We start from the raw sequence: 21,310 nt of genomic DNA, 5'->3' as shown, positions 1-21,310 counted from the left end.
TGTGTAGTTATATTTATTTAGCGGGTAGTTATATTTATGAAGCTGTTAGGCCCCCAAGTAGTGCCATGGGAATAACGTAAGGCTGTCTTAATATTAATAAAGTCTTTCGTGAAGGGCTACGCTTTCACACCATATTGCTTGGCGACTAACACGACAGCAATTTCAAATTGCTTTATGTAATTGTAAAATTGTTTATCTATCCTGGATGGGGTGCAGAACGTTTCTACATTCACATTCGGGTCCGGTATTTAAGTTTATTACTTTGTTTAATGGGACTTACATTAACTATATACAGTAATCTAATGATTACACAGAACCTAATAAAAAATAAAATCCTCACATATTTGGCTAGAGTATAACTTTACAGAGGACTTGGATTACCTGTACATGGAGGCTCCTAGTTTGATTTCAATGCATATTGAATTTCATGGTTAAGAAAAGAAACGTATTAGTCTTACAGTACTCCAAACCTCCAGAATGGCACACAAAAACCTACAAAATAAGATATGTATTAAATATGTTTATGGCCTGCAAAGTTCTAGCAGCTATATCTGGCAATAGGGTGAAAGTGCAGTGGTTTACTGAACTTTGCTTTCATTTGTGACCCAAGGTTGGATTTAGATCTATAAGTGAAATTGAGTTCGGTGATCACACAGCAGTCCACATCACAAAACCAACCCACATTTGGCACAATGGATTTGTATTCATGCTTCCCCTCACACCATGAGACAGTAGACCAGAAATTGTTAGTTTGAGGGTGGAACTAATGTTTCAGTGCCAAGGAGCGCACACCTACAAAGCCCAAGCATAGAGACTAAACTGCTACCTCAAGCCCTAAGAGGGTGGTCCCTAAAGTAGAGACTTGAGGCATGATTATGGGGCAATATGCCAACTAAATATTCTACTTAACAGTTAATTGTCAAAGCACATCAAAGAAATAATTTAATTTGGCCCAGACAGGTTACTAGATGTATCCTCTTGTTTACAGTGAGCTGAGCTTGTGGTGGAGATCTCCATAAGCAGCTGTTTGTACTTCTACAAAGAAAGGTAAAACATTTGTTTTTAAGCTTTAGTACAGTGTGGGGGTGGGAAAACTATTTTTCTTAAACTAGATTGAATTTTATTGACACCTCCTACAGCTAGTGAGTGTTACACACCTTACTCCAATTATGGTCTTTAATTTAGGTATACCAATCTAAAGAGAACAGATACAGCTGTATTAGACAAAGATGAAAACTGGGTCGTCTTAAAGACATATAAGTGTTTTTAAACTGTCTATGCTGATGTGTATGTATCTGGCTCCTTTTTAAAATGCTGGGTAATTCAATGTCTGATAAATCTGGGGAATTAGTGACAGTTATGTAGGTCAATAAAGCTCTGGTTTAATTAACAGCTATAATTTGTGTCTGGTAAATTTATTCTGTAAAATGTAGGACACCTTTATTTCCAGGTTTGATTTATTTCTGTACAATAAGACTGACCTCTAAGCACTAGCTACATGTAGTTAAATAGCTACAGTGTTTAGGCTGTATATATAAAAAAGGCGGGGTGTAGATATACATACTGTATTAGAACATACATAAGTTTGAGTGGAGCTATCTGTCCCTAGATCTGTATGCAGTGCTGAACTGCATACAGTCAAGTTCTTGCAGTTAAAAAGCACATTAAACAGTTTCAGGGTTCTTTTCCTTTTTTTTTTTTTTTTTACTTGGTCATACTTACTTTTGTGTTCTCCTTAGTTTGCTTTAGGATAATTAACACTGAATAATTAAGTTTGCTGATTACAAAGAAGAGTATTAAATTCAACACATGCATGAAGTACAGCATTAGAAACCTTTAATTTGCATTGCTGTGACATTGTTGCCAAATTAATTAGCCTGTTTTTGGCTAACATAAGGAACGTAATACTTATTCTTATCTAATTTTAATTTGTAATAAATGTTTGATTTAAGGGTGCTAGTTCAAGTACAGTATGTCTTCCACCCTTGAATTGTATTTTTTTTTCTTGTATTCGTACACATTGTCATGGAGTTATGTGTTTTCTACATTAATACACTAATTGTTTGCTGCTAATGTAAACCCTTTCTTTCTCAATATCTCTGTTACTTGGTGAGACGTTCCTAGGTGTTCAATAATGTTTACTGTAGCTTAGAGCAAGTCTAAACTGTGGTAAATCCAAATAAATATGGCAAGTTACCTGAGGGATTGACAACAATACATGGCCATGTGCTGAGTGAGTAGGTTTGTTGAACATTTGTTGAGATTAATGATAGTCATTTATTGCTGAGTGGTAAATTACAATTATTTAACCAATGAGTTGCAAATATTTATTTCACTTTCTTTTTATTATCTTTAGGATCACTATATCCTATAAATATGCATGCATTAAATGGAGAGTGTTGCATGGAATGTACATAACTGAGGAATTTAACATATGGTTTTTCAGTTATTTTAACTGCTGCTGCTTGGTAATTAAGGTTCTTTTGGTGTTTCATATGGTAATATACAAGTTGTTTGTTGGTTTTACTGTTTAGAACAATTGGAAACTGACAGGTTACCCAGCAAAGGGATCATCTTGGCATTCATGGTGTGTTTACACTTACAACTCGGACCTGAGCTGGTTTAGGGTCGATCAGATTAAAAGCTTCTTCTCATTTGAGCCACACCATTTACACCTGAGCTAAACTGGCCTTGGGATCTGTGTCATATTATAGCACAAATATGTCTGTTTTGTATTTTGAGGTTTTCTGTCTCTCTGCGTTCTGTCAAATATATTTTTAGGTTCTGTTGTCAGAGTAACAATCCAGACTTCTTCTTTATGGGGGACTTTTTCCACTAGTGAACAGTACTTGGCAAACATGAGCCTTCTCTGGGACCGATGTGTTCACAGTGGACCAAAAAACAGACCAAAGCCGTCACAGAGCCCCCCTCTGGAGCAGGCCACTTTTAGGATGGCGGAACCTGGGGTGTACTGTTCTTAGGACGGCTGTGTTTACCCTACAAAAAAAAGACCCTAGCCGGCTTGATAGTGGTTTGTGTAAATGGGGTATCAGATACTGCAGGTAGCTAACAAGTTCCTAATAGATGTTTTGTTTTCATTCTAATAAATACTTACTTTGCATGGTAAATGACTTGGATAAAGGCATCTGCCAAATAAAACATAATAATTTCAAATTGTAGGACACTGTTTTTATCATATGGATTTGAAGTCCTCTTGTAGTATTGAGGGATATGGTAAATATGTTTTGCACTTGTAACTGCTTTTAATTAACATTTTGTTTAATGGTTAAAATCTGCTATAGTGTGTCAGCAATGATGCCATCTCTTACAAACAGATCATTGTGTAGTGTCAAACTTTTTTTTTTTTTCCTGTTGCAAAGGGATAAACTGAAAATATCAAATAGATAAAGGGGTTCCAGAAGTTACTTTTCTGGATTTGTTCACCTTTTTAAGAGTGATTTTCTATTGCTCTTCTGATCCAGTTCCACAAACAATAGACGTACTCTACCATACAGTAGGTGATGTTCCTTTGCTACACAGGCTCTTATTGCTCTTGGGAACTCAACCAGGGCGTGAGAGGCCATTAGGGATGGTTTCCAAAGTTACCAAAGGCAGTGCTGTGTGTGTGTGTATGTGTGTATAGAGAAAGAACGCAGAGGGGCAGACAGAATCCTGAGAAATAAGTGTGCCTTTATCTACAGTAGACTAGATTTTGCGCATGATTGCTTTAGACCAGTGATTTTCAACTTTTTTTTTTTTTTTTTTTTTTTTTTTTTTTTTTTAAATGTAGAACTTTACCCCTTCTGTCTGGGGTTTCAGCTCAAGTACTCCTTTATAAATTTCGCTCTACTTCATGGTACCAGAGCTGCAATAGAAGGCAGAAGAAACAGATTTAACAAATAGGCCTACATTTTTTCCTGTTTTATTTAATATATAATTAACAGTTTGATAATGAGAAATTGTTGGTTTAGGACAGAATACCAAACGGTGATTCTTTTAAGTTTTTTTTATTACAAGTCTTTAGATGCACAGAATCAAAAGGCAATGTTTGGGAGTCTCTTCGGAAACACGTGTATTCACTTTCTATTCAGCTATGTGTGTGTAACTAATATATATATATATGTATATATATATGTGTGTGTGTTATAAATAGTCTGCAGTGTAAATGTTTAACACATTACCATTTACTTCCCATCTCGGCATTATCGCCATTTAAAGTCTTTACAATGTCAAACATTAACCTCAGGATAAAACTAATTAACAGTGATAAACGTTTTATTTAAGCCAACAGAAAAATGATCCAGTGGGACCTGGTATAACTTTCTGTGGCTTTGCACTTTCTGTTGACTTGCGTTTTATTATTTTGTAAGAAATGTGTGATTTTTATACAGCCATGTCATTTGACTACAGCAAAAATGACTATTGCCTTTTAAAAGCTAATTAATCCTAGCCTGGGGGTATGTAAATACAGTGTGCACCCAACCAGCAGCATTTAAAAATCCTTTTACGTTAAACCGGCATCGAATGCGTTTTAATTATTTGAAACTTAGTAGAATTTTAAATATCATACATTACATTTTAAATGAACTGACTGTGTGGGATACTGTAGTGTAGCCGATTACTCTACTTCCTGTTCCAGATGCCAGGAGATTTGCTCCAGTGTATATACTGTATTAACATGGTACAGTGGATTACTGGATGAAGTCCAGTTTACAGAGGTATCCGATTGGAAGTAGCAATACAGCATAAGAAGTGTGACTGGTGCTGGTTGTATGCATGATTTAAGGAAGTAGCTGTATTGTATGGATATAATAGGAGATTTTCCAGGCATTTGCAACAATGGATCAAGCTCACCAGGCTGAAACGTAGCTGCTCCCTTCATAAAAGCATGGTCTTTCCTTTTGTCTTTTCAGTATAATTTACAATACCCACCTCCTTTTTGCTTCTTGTATTCCTCTTTTGGGATAGTGTGTGAAGCCCATAATAGTTTGTTCACTTTTTTATTTTAATTTAATTTAGAAATGCAGGCCTCTAGTAATTTAGTGCATTATCTATTTGACAACTTTTTTTTTTTTTTCCCTGCTAAAATTATAAAATGTATGTTACACAGCTTTTAAGTTTCAACAAGACTGCTTGGATGTTTGTCCTATATGTTTTTTTTTTATTTTATTTTTTAAAGGAGAACAGTTCCTGTCTAGATTTAAAATCTTGTGAGTGCAAACTGCTCTGCTACAACAAAAAAATGTATGTATTTTTAGTGATTTTTGTTGGTGGTGTTTTGAAGAGTCTCTGCATAATGTGTTGCTAACCAAGATTTGGATGGAGCAGATGTGCAGTTCTTAATGTCTATATTAAAGGATTCTTATTGTGGAGATGCCATGTTGCGCTATTGCTCCTCATTCTATTTTCGGTTTACTTGGCAAGACTGCTATGTGTCCAGTGCTACCTGATCTGTTTGTCGGGTGGAATATGTAAATTTGTTTCTGTTAACTGATAGATGGACAGTCCATGGGGGATGGGGGCGGGGGTCAGGGGGTGGGGGGCTTAACCCTGCTTGAACGCAGACGTGGAAATGAATTCAATCCACTCTACACAAACATACTGTTTAACATTGTCAGGATTTTGTTTGCGTATTTAACATTACTATCGCTAATGGCAAAGAAAACGTCTTGAGGAAAATGTGAATTTGCTGCATTTACAGTTGATGATAACCCGTTTGAAACTGAGATCCTTACTCTAATGTTGACAGCTGGGAGCCTCAACCAGTATCCTGTTCTATGGTGAACTCCACACTGAAGGTTGCCCCTTGTGCTGCTATTGGCGTGCTGTCAAAACATGTGATTTATTTATGCTCCATATGCATCCAAAATAGCTTGCTGATGTACCAGATTTGCAGCATTTTATAAAGGGGGGGATATAAGGGATAATTCCATGTGCTTCTGGTCCCACAAAGTAATTCTGTTTGGTATGTAATTTAGCAAAGCGGTGGTTCAGACGGGGAACTCCCTTTTTAAGCAAGATTAAAATTAAAATCATAAACATTAAGTCTGTTTGGCACAGTCATTACTAGAACGTTCCTCAGTCAAATGGCATGTATCTCCTTTAGTTATTCAATCCACCTGTTTGGCTTCGTCTAAGTGAGAGGGCAGCTATCCTGCCCCCCTGCCCATGGCTTCCCTACAGTCCGCTTCTCCACTATCCACAAACTACATTATGGCTAGGGGTACCTCCAAGGGCACGTCTAAAGATGTAATGAATGTATAACGTAGTATTTATTGTCTAAGCTCTAATAAATATTGTTCTATTGCATGAGTTTTCCTGACCAACTTTAATGCATTGCATAAAGAATAACTGTAGCCTCACTGTAGGATAAGGTAACTTGTGTGCAACATGTGGATAGAAATTGTTAGTGTAACAATTTAGTTTTGTATGTATCAAATACAGTCAGACTTCATGGTTTGCTGTGTAGTAATGTAAAAATATTTTACCAAAGTCAAAAGTACAGCATCGTGCTGCAAGGAGAAATGACACTTGGATAATCCACAACTATGTTGGGTTTTGTTTGAACAGCTCAATCCCTTTTTAGTTCACGATAGTTAAGACAATTGTATAATGCTTCTAGCATATAAAGGGAATTGAATTTCTATGGAAGGGTGCGCACATGTAAGTTTTCATTGGTGGTAACGTGTGTGTTTTTTTTTTTTTTTTTTTTGGTCAGCTTGTATTTGTTTTTGAAGAGTGTTAATTTGCTAGAGACAGTGTTGCCCATTACAGGATTAATGGTGGGCGTGTTGAAACGGGGCTGGAACAAGAGCTTTCTGTGTGCCTGATCTATCATTCTGAATATGATTTATGTGATGTTTATGGGTGCAATATAAACTGAGAAACCTGTACATTTCTGTTAAGTGTGTAGATGTCCTGCAAAGATTTTCTAAAAGCCTTGGTTGGGGATGTGTGATAGTAAAATATGATTGGTGTCCTGTGTTTTACTGCATGCTCCAAACTAGATTGTTTTAGGGTGTCACAAATGTATGATTTGAAGAATCCATTGGAACTGCCAACATTAATTTAAGGATTAGGATCCCACTTTGATGTTTTATTAAAGTGGGTAGATATATTTAATTTTTTTTTTTTCCTTGGAGGCAATGAGTCATAGATGCTACATTACGGTAAGCAGTCATTGGGACCTAATACGGCTTAAGCAAATACCAAAGTGCCACGAAGCACTTTGGCACTGGATCTGCCAATCCTGTTGCCTTTTTGGATATCTTGCTAAACATAGGTGCACACCATGATTTAAATTGTGCTATAGAAATTCATGGATTGCTGTTTTAGTAGTAACAAAGTAGTCTTACTTTATTAGCTTAGTTTCAGAAATATTAACCTGCATCAAATGTCTACTGCTATCTAATAATTATGGAAGTTAAGTTGTTGAACAGTTCTCCCTTTTTTTTTTTTTTTTTTATTTATTGAAGTTGAGATGGGACAACCTGACTGTTGCCGTATTAAAAACGTGTGGTGTTTAGGACAGTAGTATTTGTCATGTGGTTGGATTAGAACATTAATCAGTTTAAGGTTTTTATTGCAGTGAAACCTACAACCTGCTAGTTATGTCAAATGTAAGATTTATTTTGATCTATTTTCCTAGGTTTCTTTACTCTCTGATTTAATTTCCAGCCATGGCCAAACTCTTGCTGATCTTTTTCTCCTGTAAAAGGCACTTCTGTTGCTAAGCAACCCTGAATGCTGATTTGGTCTGACAGCCTCAGGCCACTCCTACTGGAGTCTGACATGGAAAGTATCCAGTTGTTTCAAGTAAACTTAGCACTTGGGGAACATTATAGAAAACACTCCGGAGCTGGACCTTGAACTATTGCATATGAATGCAATAGCACAGAGGTGTGCAAAGGGAAGCCAGATAAACTACTGGAAAGAAGTTCCAGCCTGCCTGAGAGTCACAAAGCTTAGCCTTATTACTTCTGCACCATTGAGTTTGCTTGAGAAAACAGAGCAGTCTTGGGAGAGGAGGCTGAGTTCAGGCTGCTGTTGTAGTTTTTAGTGCACTTGTGGTTTATTCCATTTTGTGCGGCACTAAGCATTAATGGGATCTGAACAGAGTAAAACTCCTGGCAGAGGAATGATGAATTCAAATAGCTGTATATGGATCGGCAGTCCTGAATGACAAACCTTCTGTAAGAATGCATGTTGTGAGGTAAGTTCTGGGTGTGCTGAATACATTTTAACTGTAACCTTAAGGCAGGGATATGAACATTGTGCAAAGCAGGAAGTTGTAAAGTGACATTTTGAATTGATCATACAGGCTTCATTTGTATTGAGACAATCTCATCGGTGTGATCAATACGTTTTAAAACATTACATTTATCTGGTGGAATTTCAGATTTTTTCATTAAATGTTTTGTATTTTGTTTTTACATTTCATGTGTCATGCGTGGCATGTACCTAATGGAACGCAGCGTGCTGTGTATATGCCAGGATGCACACCTATCCTCCATACCCAGAAGAATTATTTTATTTTTCTATTGAAATGCTGCTTTAAATAGAGATTCTGAATAGATAGTTGTGTGATTTTAGGGAGCATGCTTTCTACTAGTGGTTATTATAGAATCATTGTTTACCCCCAAAACACTGAATTCAATGATGGTTCAAATGCTTTCTTTTTTAGATTTTTTTACATTACTGTATATTGGACAGTACGAACAGTGATAACTCTATTTTATGTTTTAAAAACAAGTCTGGATGTATCTTAATACTTGGTTCAAACTCTCTTCCTTGTATTTTACTGTAAATGACTAAGCATTAATGCTTGCAGTTCCTAAGGTAACCTTTCATTTACATTAATGTAGCTGAGATTGATGTTTAGCCATGTTCAGCCTTTTAAACAAATATTTAACACCTTTTCCTCAAACATCTATTAAAGGATGTGAATACAATACTTGCTTTTTTTCTGGCTAGTCATTCTTGATTTATGCTTGCTGTATTATAAATTCTATCATTTTATAATCCAGCAAAAGCTAAAAATACATGCTGTGGTTTTCAGGGCCAGCCTAATAATCTTCAGTATAGTCTCATTGTTTTCAAACCAAATGATACAGTAAAACTGGTGAGTGTGCCCCTTTTTTTTTTTTTTTTTTTTTAATATGAAATGTGAAACTAATGACAGGATGTTGAATAAATTGGCATGGAATGCCTACATGGCGACATTTGCAAGCACAGAATGGCATAGCCAGGAAAAAGATGCTGTTTGTCACTTAATTATAATTTAATTGTTTATTTCTTAGCAGACACCCTTATCCAGGGCGGCTTACAATTGTTACAAGATATCACATTATTTTTACATTAAATTACCTATTTATACAGTTGGGTTTTTACTGGAGCAATCCTTGCTCAAGGGTACAGCAGCAGTGTCCCCCACCAGGAATTGAACCCATGACCCTCCGGTCAAGAGTCCAGAGCCCTAACCACTACTCCACACTGCTGCCCTATACTGTATCTCCAATTACAAAGTCACTATACTGTATATCCAATTACAAGGAACTTTGATAGGCAAATTATCTCCCAGTAGGCTATATGGGTAGGTAGTTTTTTTATTTTCTTTATTTTTTTTTGTTGGCTGAAATACTGCAATTCTATTTGTTAGGGAATTGTTAACTGGGTTTGGTGCAAGCATATTGAGAATGCACCGATAAGTCGATTTTGAGCATTTGGGAACTCCCAACTAGTTATGATGAATGCATGGTATGGGTATTCCTTTTCACAATTAAGGTAATGTTTACTGTGGTTCTAGCCACTAAGATTAAGATGTTGAAGGCTAGATCTTTAAAACCGCTCTCTAAAATTGAGATGCAGCTCATGTTGCACTGACACTTGTTTTGCAGAGCTGGCTTGTATCTATTTACTATAGAATTCTTAGATTCTGCATCACATATTGTGGAACTATTTTTCATTGTAACAAACAGTCCAGTATTGCAGAGGCATACCCACTGTAAGCACTGCAACAGTCTTATTGGGAGAACACTGGCATCAATGCATTGACCTTCAACAGAGTGTTAGAGTGGGAGTCTTCCTTTTTAAATACCATCCAGCGCAATGCATTACAACATTTAGTCACTATTATGCAAAGGTAGTACAGTATGTTGTACTGCAGGAGCTATGTACAGTAACATTAAATCATTAGTTTCTTGTACATGGCACTTAAATGGAAACATGCAGTATCAGGTTAATATGAAGGTTCTGTCTCCTTGGTAATAGTGAATACTGGTGTTAGGCCTATAATCTTGAAGACATTCATGCACAGCAGAGCTTTTTCCAAAAAGAGGTGTCAACCATAGGGCAATAAATTAATATTAATATATATATATATATTAATATTAGTAACACATCAGGGAGGGGGTTCGTATCCTCCCTGAAGAAAACATGTGCGTATGCACATTTTAATAGTTTTATTATTTTGGTAATTTGTTTATTGTGTAATTATCACCCGGACCTGATATTTATTGTAAATTAATGCCAGGCGCGGGGTATTTGAGACGTGCAGCTTGTCTGCACAGGGCTGCTGAGTAGAAGGAAGCAGAAGAGAGGTGCTCTGCTTCCGAGCAGTCAAAGTGCTGAATTGAACTTGTGGTTTCAGTGTTTTTATGACAGGTAAACGGCTTAGCCATCCTGCGAGCTAGTCAGGGACCTGCATAAAATGTTTAGTTAGTGCTCAAAACGGAGCTAGATGTTTTGTTTTGTTTATTTATTGTTGTGTGTATTAAAATTAGCGCGTAAGCGCTTAAAAATCAATTTCTTGTGTCCTGGGTCCTGCTTTTAAAGGGGCAACGAACAACCGTGAGTGCCGGCTGGTTACAAATTATATATATATATATATATATATATATATATATATATATATATATATATATATATATATATATATATATATATATATATATTTATATGTGTGTGTATATGTATATATATATATGTGTATATATATATATATATATATGTGTGTGTGTGTGTCTCTGGAGTTAATGGTTAACAGCAATGACCTATAAACTGTATTTTGCTCTAACACTCGTAGAAATGAGGTTGGTCGCACACATCTTCCACTCATAATTATATGTATCAAATTTGAATTTTTTGTTTTAATCCAGCACCACTGTATAAGTGCCTTTTTTCTTAAGTTTTTAAAACTGTGTAGTATAAAAAAGCAGCATGATATTGCATATATTATACTCCCAGATGTTTGTGTTTTTCTATTGATTTTACCCCAGACTGAAGTTCAAAGGAAGACCTTTTGATTCTGCTGTCTGTAAGCCAGTGTTACAACAGATCTGACAGACTGATTTTGGAGGCTCTTGATTGGCACGTGGGTCTGTATTTAGAACGTCACAATTTATGTGTTTTGAGGACAATTTTATAGCAGGTTTCTGAAACCTGTCTAATGTGTATACATCCTTCCATGTACAAAACTATATACAATCTTTTGGTTTTATTTAAACTAAATTTCACTTTTATATTTACAGATTCCCTATATGTACTACGATCTACTCAAGGATGCTCAAATCCTAGGCAATTGGGGTTATTATGGACTTTAATGAATAAACAGTAAGGATTTAGGTCCATGATAAAGTGGTGCATAGTTCTCTCCAGTGATTTATAGTAGCCATTATTACAGAACACAAGAAGGTTTTTATTTAAAGTGGAGGTTTAAGTGTTTTCCTAGTCAAAAATGGTAATTTTTGTTAATTCACTTTTTTTTTTTCTTCTGTATTTGCCAGCAAATGCAACTGTTGCATTTTACAACTCGACAAAGTACGGTGTGGATATACTGGATCAAATGGCACAGCTGTACTTGCAGGTGGCCTGTGGTGGTTGTGTGTGGTGTGGTGTGTGTGTGTGTGTGTGTTTTTTTTTTTTTTAATGTTTTGGACGTGGCAGCCATCAATGCTTTGGTTTTGTACAAGGAGTGCACCGTCAACACAATCACTCTGAGGGACTTCATTTTGCAGCTAACCCAGGAGCTGCTGCAAAAACATTTTGATAAGAGACACGAAAGCCGGCTGGCAAATGCCCCTCAACCTTCAGCCAGCGCTACACCCACTGGCACATGAATTAAAAGACAATGCCAGGTTGCTAAATGCAATAGAGAACTTTTGATGTCTGCACATGTTGTGAAAAGGCAGTCTGTGGCAAATGCACTGGTACAGTTGAAAAGCATGTTTTCTGCGTAGATGTTATATGTAATAGAACTCTGAACAGACAGAGCCTCTTTCACTCAAAGCACTTTCACATTGCATTGTTATATTTTAGTTTTATGCTATTTTTATAACTAGTTATTAGTTTATAATTTTATATGTGCATACAGCTTTCTATACTTGTTTACACAGTTTATTGCATAGTCTATTTTATTAGTTTTCCATGTATGTAATGTGCTCTTTGGAAAGTTATTTTTCAATGTAAATACTGTTTCTGATCAATGTTATGTATGATGTTCATAAATAAAAATATTAAGTTGTATCCGATTTTGTTTTTCATATTGAAGCCGTTTTAAAATGGAGCCGCAGATTTTGTGGGTGCGGCGGTTGTATGTAGTCCGAAATCGCGGCGGTTCAAGTGTTTAAAACCCCTTTGTCAGCAAACCTTTTCGTTTCTGCAAAAGGCATGCAATGTCTGGTTACTCAATCCTGTCTGTACCTAGTAGGGTTTGGGACCCAGGGGAGCCGTGCGGCAGGCATGCATTCAAGGTATGAGGCAAGCTCACATAGTTGACCATCTATAGCCGCATTTCACACTGGGTCGCAATCCTGCGTAGTGTGAAACCACATACCTGGGTTGCAGCAACCCACCTCAGGATGTGGGTCGACATGCTTTGAGATGGGTTGAGCAAGACAAAATGCATGACAGCCATTCGTAAGCGGACAAAATAACAAACAGCCATGTCTTCTGCAAGAAACATTTGTTTAGCCACATTCTTGTTGATTTGAGACCCACCATGAGCCAGTGTGTAGCAGGAATGAAGAAGCTTGGATGGAAGCGTCCCTAACAAGCTGCTTCCGGGGCATTGATACACACATTGTGTAGTTGCATCTGTCACCCAGGTAAACCCTGCTTTTATCAAAAGCAAAAAGCAGCGTGAAATCGCATAGCCGACCCGCATGCTAGTGTGACAGGGGCTTACGATGGCTGCGCGTGCGATGAGCCCTACTTGTCTGTTTTAAAAAAAAAATAATATATAAATTTAGTCAACCTTGGTTAACTCAATTGGTGGATAACTCAACACCTTCACTTAATTTGACAGTCTGGCCCTGGATTTTCTCCATATAAAATATATACGCATCCTGTCTCCTTTTAAATTATTTGACCCCACGCTTTACTCAACTTCAGTTATTACTGGTACCAACGGGGTAAAAACTATTAGACTAGTGGATAACTCGACACTGTCATTTCACATGACTGATCTGCTTGACACTCTTGTTTCACTTCTGACTGGAAATGGATCGTTCATTCATTCGTTTGCTCGCAACTACCAAGTGCAGCTGGTTACACTCAGGTTATTGTGTTGGCAGAAGCTTTAAAAGTTCTGTTTTTGCATGCAAAGCAGTCGACAATGTTTTGATTTCTGTGTGAAACTAAGATAAGAACATAGTTTACGAATGAGAGGCAATTTGGCCCATCTTGCTCGTTTGGTTGTTAGCAGCCCAGAATCTCATCAAGCAGCTTCTTGAAGGGTCCCAGGGTGTCCCAGGGGAGTTGGTTCCAGACCCTCCTATTTTCTGTTCTGAATGCCCCTTTTATCGAATCTCCATTTGGGTCGACATTGTCAATACCTTTTAGAAATTTAAATGCTTGAATCCGATCACCGCGTAGTCTTTGTTCAAGACTGAATAGATTCAGTTCTTTTAGCCTGTCTGCATATGGCATGCCTTTTAAACTCTGGATAATTCTGGTCGCTCCTCTTTGCACTCTTTGTAGAGCACAATATCCTTTTTGTAACGAGGTGACCAGAACTGAGCACAATATTTCTAGGTGAGGTCTTACCAATGCATTGTAAAGTTAACATTACTTCCCTTGATTTTAAATTCAACACTTCACAATATATCCGAGCATCTTGTTGGCATTTTTTATAACTTCCCCACGTTGTCTAGATGAAGACATTTCTGAGGCAACAAACTCCTAGGTCTTTTTCATAGATTCCTTCAATTTCAGTATATGTACTTTTTGTTAACTTTTACTATTTAGCTGTCAAATTAGACGGTATAAGCAAATAACTAAAAGTATAGTCAACAGTTTGTGGTTGGATTTTGACTTGCTTGTGTGTTTCGGATCATTGTCTTGCTGCATGACCCAGCTGCGCTTCAGCTTCAGCTCACGGACGGATGGCCTGACGTTCTCCTGTAGAATTCTCTGTCACAGAGCAGAATTCATGGTTCCTTCTATGATGGCAAGGCGTCCCGGTCCTGATGCAGCAAAGCATCCCCAAACCATGACACTACCACCACCATGCTTGACCGTTGGTATGAGGTTCTTACTGTGGAATGCAGTGTTTGGTTTTCGCTAGACATAACTGGGCCCATGTCGGCCAAAAAGTTCCGCTTTTGACTCATCTGTCCATAGAACATTGTTCCAGAACTCTTGAGGATCATCCAGGTGCTTTTTGGCAAACTTGAGATGAGCATTCATGTTCTTCTTGGTGGCAAGGCGGAAACCATTGCTCAATCTGCCATGAATCCCATTTTTTGCCCAGTGTCTTTCTGATGGTGGAATCATGAGCACTGACCTTAGCCGCGGCGAGAGAGGCCTGCAGATCCCTGGATGTTCTAGGGTTCTTTGACTCCCTGGACGATTTTACGCCTTGCTCTTGGAGAGATTTTGGCATGACGGCCACTCCTGGGAAGATTCACTACTGTCCTAAACTTTCTCCATTTGGACAATATGGCTCTGACTGTGGTTCGGTGGAACCCCAGAGCCTTAGAAATGGCTTTGTAACCCTTTCCAGACTGATAGGCATCAACAACTTTTTCCCGGAGATCTTCAGGAATTTCTTTCGTTCGTGGCATGATGTGCCTCTAGAACCTGTGTGCTGACAACTTCAATCTGATGGCAAGGGCCAAAGTTAGTCAGATTCATATTGGGCAGGGCTGGCCCAAATCGGGCCTGGTTGTTGACCAAAGTACTCAAACAGCTGACCCTAATTATCCCTTTAATTGGGTTGAGTTAACTGGGGGGCAATAACTTTTTCACATCTGAAGATTGCATGTTTGATTACCTTGCACACCAAACAAATGAAAGAAGCACCAAACTGGTGTCATTTTTTCTCTGAATCCCTCTATATACTACTACAACCCACAAAAAAATCTGACCAAATACAATGTGAAAAATGCAGAAAATCAGACGGGGGGGGGGGGGCGGCAAATACTTTTTCATGGCTTTAAGATTTAGTCTTTTTGAGTAATGGCTTCTTTCTTGCCACCTGTCCATACGGGCCAGCTTTGTGTAGGGACCGACTTATTGTTGATGTGTGAAAACTGACTCCCATCTCAGACACCAGAACTTTGCAGATCTCTCAAGGTCATTGTTGGCTTTAGAGTGACCTCCCAAACCAGTTTCCTGCTTGCCCGGCTGCTCAGTTTGGGAGGACGACCTGATCTGGGTAGTGTTTGGGTGGTATGATGTATCTTACACTTTTTTTTAATGATGGACTTCACGGTACTGAGATGGATAATCGTCACCTTTTGAAAATTTCTTGTACCCTTCTGCTCTGTGCCTCTCTACCACTTTATCCCTGACTTGTTTCGAAAGCTCCTTGGTCTTCATGGTTGCTTTGTTGAATCACTGAGTTGCGGCTTGAAAGTCTTTATATACCTGAGGGAAATTATCTACAAGTTTAACAACTTTGACTACACACAGGCTGAATCCATTTCACTAATGTTGTGACCTTTCAAACAAATGATTTGCACTTGAGCTGATTTAGGGCTGCGGAGGCAAAGGGGTTGAATACTTATGCATAGGGGTCTACTTTAAATCGCGGTAAATTTACATATTTCATGGGTATGTTGCAAAATCCTAATTTTATTCCGCAGACCTGTTTAAACATTAAATAAGCCTAAGTAGACAGTATTTCAGAACGCTATAAAGCCTAATAATAGTGGTACCTGCTTCCTTACATAGAGTGCTGTCATCTGCTAAAGGCGAGCATGCAGCATCCCCCAGCAGCTGACTTGCCCATACATTGAGACTGTACGTTCTGCATCCACTGAATTGCTTGGAAGTTAAGGCAAAGCTTTGCCAAGTTATACAGATGTGGAAATCTATTTAGAAACAGCCCAAAAACTTGGTTACACAATGGCATCTGGCATACTTTAATAAAGGCAATGTATGGAACACGTTCATTGTCATGTTATTTGTCCCATCCAATAATTTATTTTATTAGTACCGAGTCAAAATGAAAATGTGTACATTCGGGTCTAAAATTCCAACTGCGTAAATGTAAGCAGCAGGTTGAAGCAAGGTGGCTGTGCTGGATCGTTTTTATTACTGATTTAACTTGCAGACAGGAATACTTTTTGTCTGCGCTGACTTTCCAGTTTGGTTTCTGAAAGCTGTTTATTTTATGTTCTGTTAAGTAGTCTCTGTAGTAGCCTTTTGTTTAATGTGTGATTCTGAAGCTAAATGGCGATTGATCGTATTTTCTCCAAAGACACATTTAAGATATGCAAAACAATTACCTCAGTCTGCATGTAGTTTCTTTGGGGAAATATCTTGAAACGATCATCGGCCAAAATATACTTTGCTTTCTTTGTCGTCCATTTCTACTATTTCACCTCCCAATGCTGAAAACTAGATTTTAGCAACCTAAATCAAAACAATGCAGCACCAACTTTGTCCCACCCCTTACTGCACAGTACAGGTCACAAATGCAGTAAAGACGCACTGATAGGCTGATTTTAAAACTCATTTGAATAGTAAACAAGAACGTTAACCGCTTTGGATAATTTTTTTTTGTAAATGTTTTGTGTACGTTTTTTGTTTGTTTGTTTGTTTTTTGCTTAAGTGCAATGCACACAGGACAGCGAAGGAATAAAAGAGGCTATCTACAGAAGGAAGACACGTAGTTTGCGTCGCTTGCGTTGTGCAGTAGTTCATTTAAACTAGGTTTCTTTTTATTCCTATCCGTACTTGTTTGTATGCATTGGCCCCTAAGAGGTGAATTTCACGGTGACCCCTCAATTTCACGATTTCCGCGAAAACGCAATTTAGATAGACCCCTACTTATGCAACTGAGTAATCCTTTTTTTTTTTTTTCTCTATAAATCTTACTTTTTATATTCTATATGCATTTAACTGTCAATGTGGAGTAGTGTGTAGATTCTACATGTAAAGTCTAATTTGAAAGCGTCGTGGAGTACGCTCAGGTGCCTCAAATTGCAAAGTATTCTGCAGGAAAGTAAGTCACACAAGTAGCAGAAGATAGTTTCTGTTAATTTTCAAGATCAGCATTGCTGAAGTCTGAAGTATGCTATGATAGCCATGCTGGTTGAGCTTGCCATGGACTTGGTAAAGATCACCAACTCTGTCACCAGCAAATCAACCCCAGACCACGACACTGCCTCCTCCATGCTTGACTGTGGGAACCACACATGCAGAACTCATGCGCTCACCCTCTCTGCGTCTTACAAATACTCGGCGGTTGGACCCAAATATTTCAAATTTGGACTCATCGATCCATATAGACCGACTTCCACTCCTCAAACGTCCAGTTTCTGTGTTTTTTGGCCCAAGCAAGTCTCTTCCTCTTATTCTGCACTCTTAACAATGGTTTCTTTGCAGCAATTCTTCCAGTTAGGCCAGCTTCACACAATCTCCTCTGAACAGTTGATGTTGAAACATCTGTACTTCTAGTAGCATTTAGCTGAGCTTGTATTTCAGGGGCAGTTAATCGTCAGTTTTGGAGACTTGTGACTCGAATGAATTTCTCTGATTTCTGAGGTCACCCTTTGTCTACCTGACCTTGTTCGGTCCTCCATGAGTGCCAGTTTCTTCAAATCGTTTGTTCTAGCCACAGCAATTAGACACTTGCAAAGTTCTTGCGATTTGTCTTAAAGATTGACCTTCATTTCTTAAAGTAATTACAGACTGTGTCTTTTTTTCTTTGCTTAACTGAGCGTATTTTTCCATTTTCTGCTCCCTTACACTCAGGAATAACAAACTTGTGCCTGTGCTACCTATATTTATAGTAATCATGGACCCCACCCGTTAACAATAATTGGTGACAAAGGGTTAATTGGGTAACATGCTAGTTAACTCGGAGAACATCTAACAAAGACACTTGTATACTTAGGCCAGTGTTCTAACACCGTGTTATACACATTTCAGACTTAACGGACTTGGGCTTCAGACTGAAATCCCCTTGCTTTGGGTGACCATTTCATTGAAATTGACAAGATTTACATTTTCATTAAAATAATTTTTGAATGCAATTCACTTATGATTCAGCTTGTATGGGTACACATATCGTATAATGAAATATTAAGTGTTTTTAGACAAGTTTATACAGTTAAGCATAGATAATCATGAAAAACCTGGTTTCAAGCAGGTGTAGTCAAACTTTTGACTGTTACTGTGTGTGTAATTTTTATATATATATTGTATATATAAATTAAATAATTGTCTGTTTCTAATAGTATCCCCTGATCCTGCTCAAATCATTAATACTGATCGGCTGTTCATTATTCCAGACAGCGCGAACGACTGATCAGTATTATTTCATTGGGGGAGTCGGTGTAAATTTAGGCTATAAATTACTAAAGGATATAAATAGCAACTTTTTTTAAATATTGATAACTGAAATACTAAATACTTAATTTTACAAAATAAGAGTAATCTTGAATAAACCTACACACGTTTTATTAAAGATTCTTTTGTAAGATTTGTATTCTCACAATGGTTCGGATAATTAACAAGCAGTATAAATTAAGCAAGTGTTTAGTGCTCAATTCACTTGTATTTCTTTGTTTATGGGCAACTTAAGCCCTGTCCCATCCCAAAATGTTCCAGTATTATGGGGCCAGTTGGCAACCCTAAGTATCCCACAAGGGCTTTTTGTGTCAATGTGAGACGAATGACACCTGAATGAGTTTCCTGGCTGACGATTGTGGTCGGAACGAGAGCATCGTCACGCCGGTAAGAGAATAGGTTACAAACGAGAGGAGGCCATTTGGTACATCTTGCTCATTTTGGTGGTTTAGTAGCTTATTGATCCCAGAATCTCAAGCAGCTTCTTGAAGGATCCCAGGGTGTTCCCTTCCAACAACATTACTAGAAGTTGGTTCCAGGTTCCCACAGTTCTCTGTGTAAAAACAAACAAAAAAATGCCTTATTCTTTTTTTGAATGCCCTTTTATCTAATCTTCACTTGCGACCTCTGGTCCTTGTTTCTTTATTCATGTCGAAAAATTTCCATGGGTCGACATTGTCAATATCTTTTTAGAATTTTGAATGCTTGAATCATATCACTACGTAGTCTTTTGTTCGACTGAATAGATTCAATTCTTTTAGCCTGTCTGCATATGACATGCCTTTTTTTAAACCAGGAATAATTCTGGTTGCTCTTTGCACTCTTTCTAGCGCAGCAATATCTCTTTTTGTAGCGAGGTGACCAGAACTGAACATGTTCTAGATTAGGTCTTACTAATACTTTTGTAAAGTTTTAACATTATATCCCTCAGGTGTGTGTGTGTGTGTGTGGTGTGTGGTTTTTTTTTTTTTTTTTTTTTTTTTAAATATAGCTTCCCCACATTGTCTAATATGAAGAGTGATCTTTTTCATAGGTTCCTTCAATTTCAGTGTCTCCCGTATGGTATTTATAATGGACATTTTGTTGCATGCAGTACCTTATGCCTTTCTATATTAAATGTAATTTGCCATGTCTGCCCAGTTCTGATGTGCTGTCTAACAGAGTTTGGGTCAATTCCATTTTTTCAATTCCATTTCTAATCCCAATTCCCTTTTAATCAATTCAAATTCCTATTCCAATAATTTCACAACAAAGGCTTTATTGAGCAAACAAATACTATATACAACATAATGAACTTGTCAGGTAACCTGAAAGCCTATTGCATAAACCTCAGTAAAGGCGGCAGTAAACGGAATATGAATTGTATAAAAAGGAACTGGGATTGGAAATGGAATTGAAATTGAATTGACCCCAACTCTGCTGTCTAGATCATTTTGAATGACCTTTGCTGCTGCAGTGGTGTTTGCCACTCCTATTACTATACCAGAATCTAAGTCATTAATGTAGATTAGGAAGAGCAGACGACCTAATACTGATCCCTGTAGTACTCCACTGGTTACCTCGTTCCATTTTGAGGTTTCTCCTAATCAGTACTTTCTGTTTTTCTACATGTTAACCACTCCCTAATCCATGTGCATGCATTTCCTTGAATCCTACTGCGTTCAGTTTGAAAATTAAATCTTTTATGCAGGACTTTGTCAAAAGCTTTCTGGAAATCTAAATAAACCAGGTCATATGCTTTGCAATTATCTGTTGTCGATGCTGCATCCTCAAAAGTAGGTCATTTAGACACAATCTCTGTCCTAAAACCATGCTGACAGTCTCCGAGGATAGTGTTACCATATAGGTAATTTTCCATTTTGGATCTTATTACAGTTTACATATAATTAGAAGTCGCCTAGTTCGGTTTTGTTTCCCTCTTTGTGGATCGGTATTTGTTTGCAATTCTCCAATCTGTTGGTACAACACCTGTCTGTTGCGTGATCTTGGTTAGCGGTTTGTAAACAACTTCTTTAATTTCTTTGAGTGCTATTGGGATGATCTCATCCGACCCAGGGGATTTGTTTATTTAAGAGCGCCTAGTCCCTTTAAAACTTCTGCCTCATATGTTAGTTATTTAAAACTGTATAGGAACAGGTCAACATGTGGGGCATGTTGTCCATATCCTTTTGTAAAAACTTGTGAAAAGTAATCATTTTAGTATATTTGCTATTTTTTCTTTTAGGCATTTCACTGTTTTTACTTTTTGCTGTTTTATAATATTGGGGGGGGGGGGACTTTGGAATTGGTTTTAGCCTCCTTGGCAATGTTCATTTCTAGCTTCTCTTGGCCTTTCTAACTTTTTTGGCTTGCGCTTGCAGTTTCAAGTACTCTGTGTACTTTTTTGGTCCCTTTTTAAACGCTCTGTAAAGTGCTTTTATTTTTTCTCCAGAATATATACTTTTTAATTGATCTATTAAACCATTTTGTTTTAGATTTTGATTTTGTCAACTTTTGGCATGTATTTGTTTTG

The 21,310-nt window shown here is 37.6% G+C and overlaps 1 protein-coding gene across 3 annotated transcripts in view; it reads left to right on the top strand.

Moving 5' to 3' along the window:
* The window catches only part of LOC117409581 (microtubule-associated tumor suppressor 1 homolog A-like), an 84,555-nt gene that overhangs the window by 631 nt on the left and 62,614 nt on the right, over positions 1–21,310 (top strand). Inside the window, exon 2 of one of the 3 annotated variants that reach the window (XM_034015846.3) lies at positions 989–1,047. The exons of the other annotated variants lie outside the window; for them this stretch is intronic. The gene's annotated coding sequence lies outside the window, so the exon portion shown is untranslated. The remainder of the gene's footprint in view (positions 1–988; positions 1,048–21,310) is intronic. 3 annotated transcript variants of the gene reach the window in all.

The sequence above is a fragment of the Acipenser ruthenus genome, chromosome 2, assembly GCF_902713425.1.
Source record: "Acipenser ruthenus chromosome 2, fAciRut3.2 maternal haplotype, whole genome shotgun sequence".
Lineage (NCBI taxonomy): Eukaryota > Metazoa > Chordata > Actinopteri > Acipenseriformes > Acipenseridae > Acipenser > Acipenser ruthenus.
This window is presented reverse-complemented; position numbering and strand designations above follow the sequence as displayed.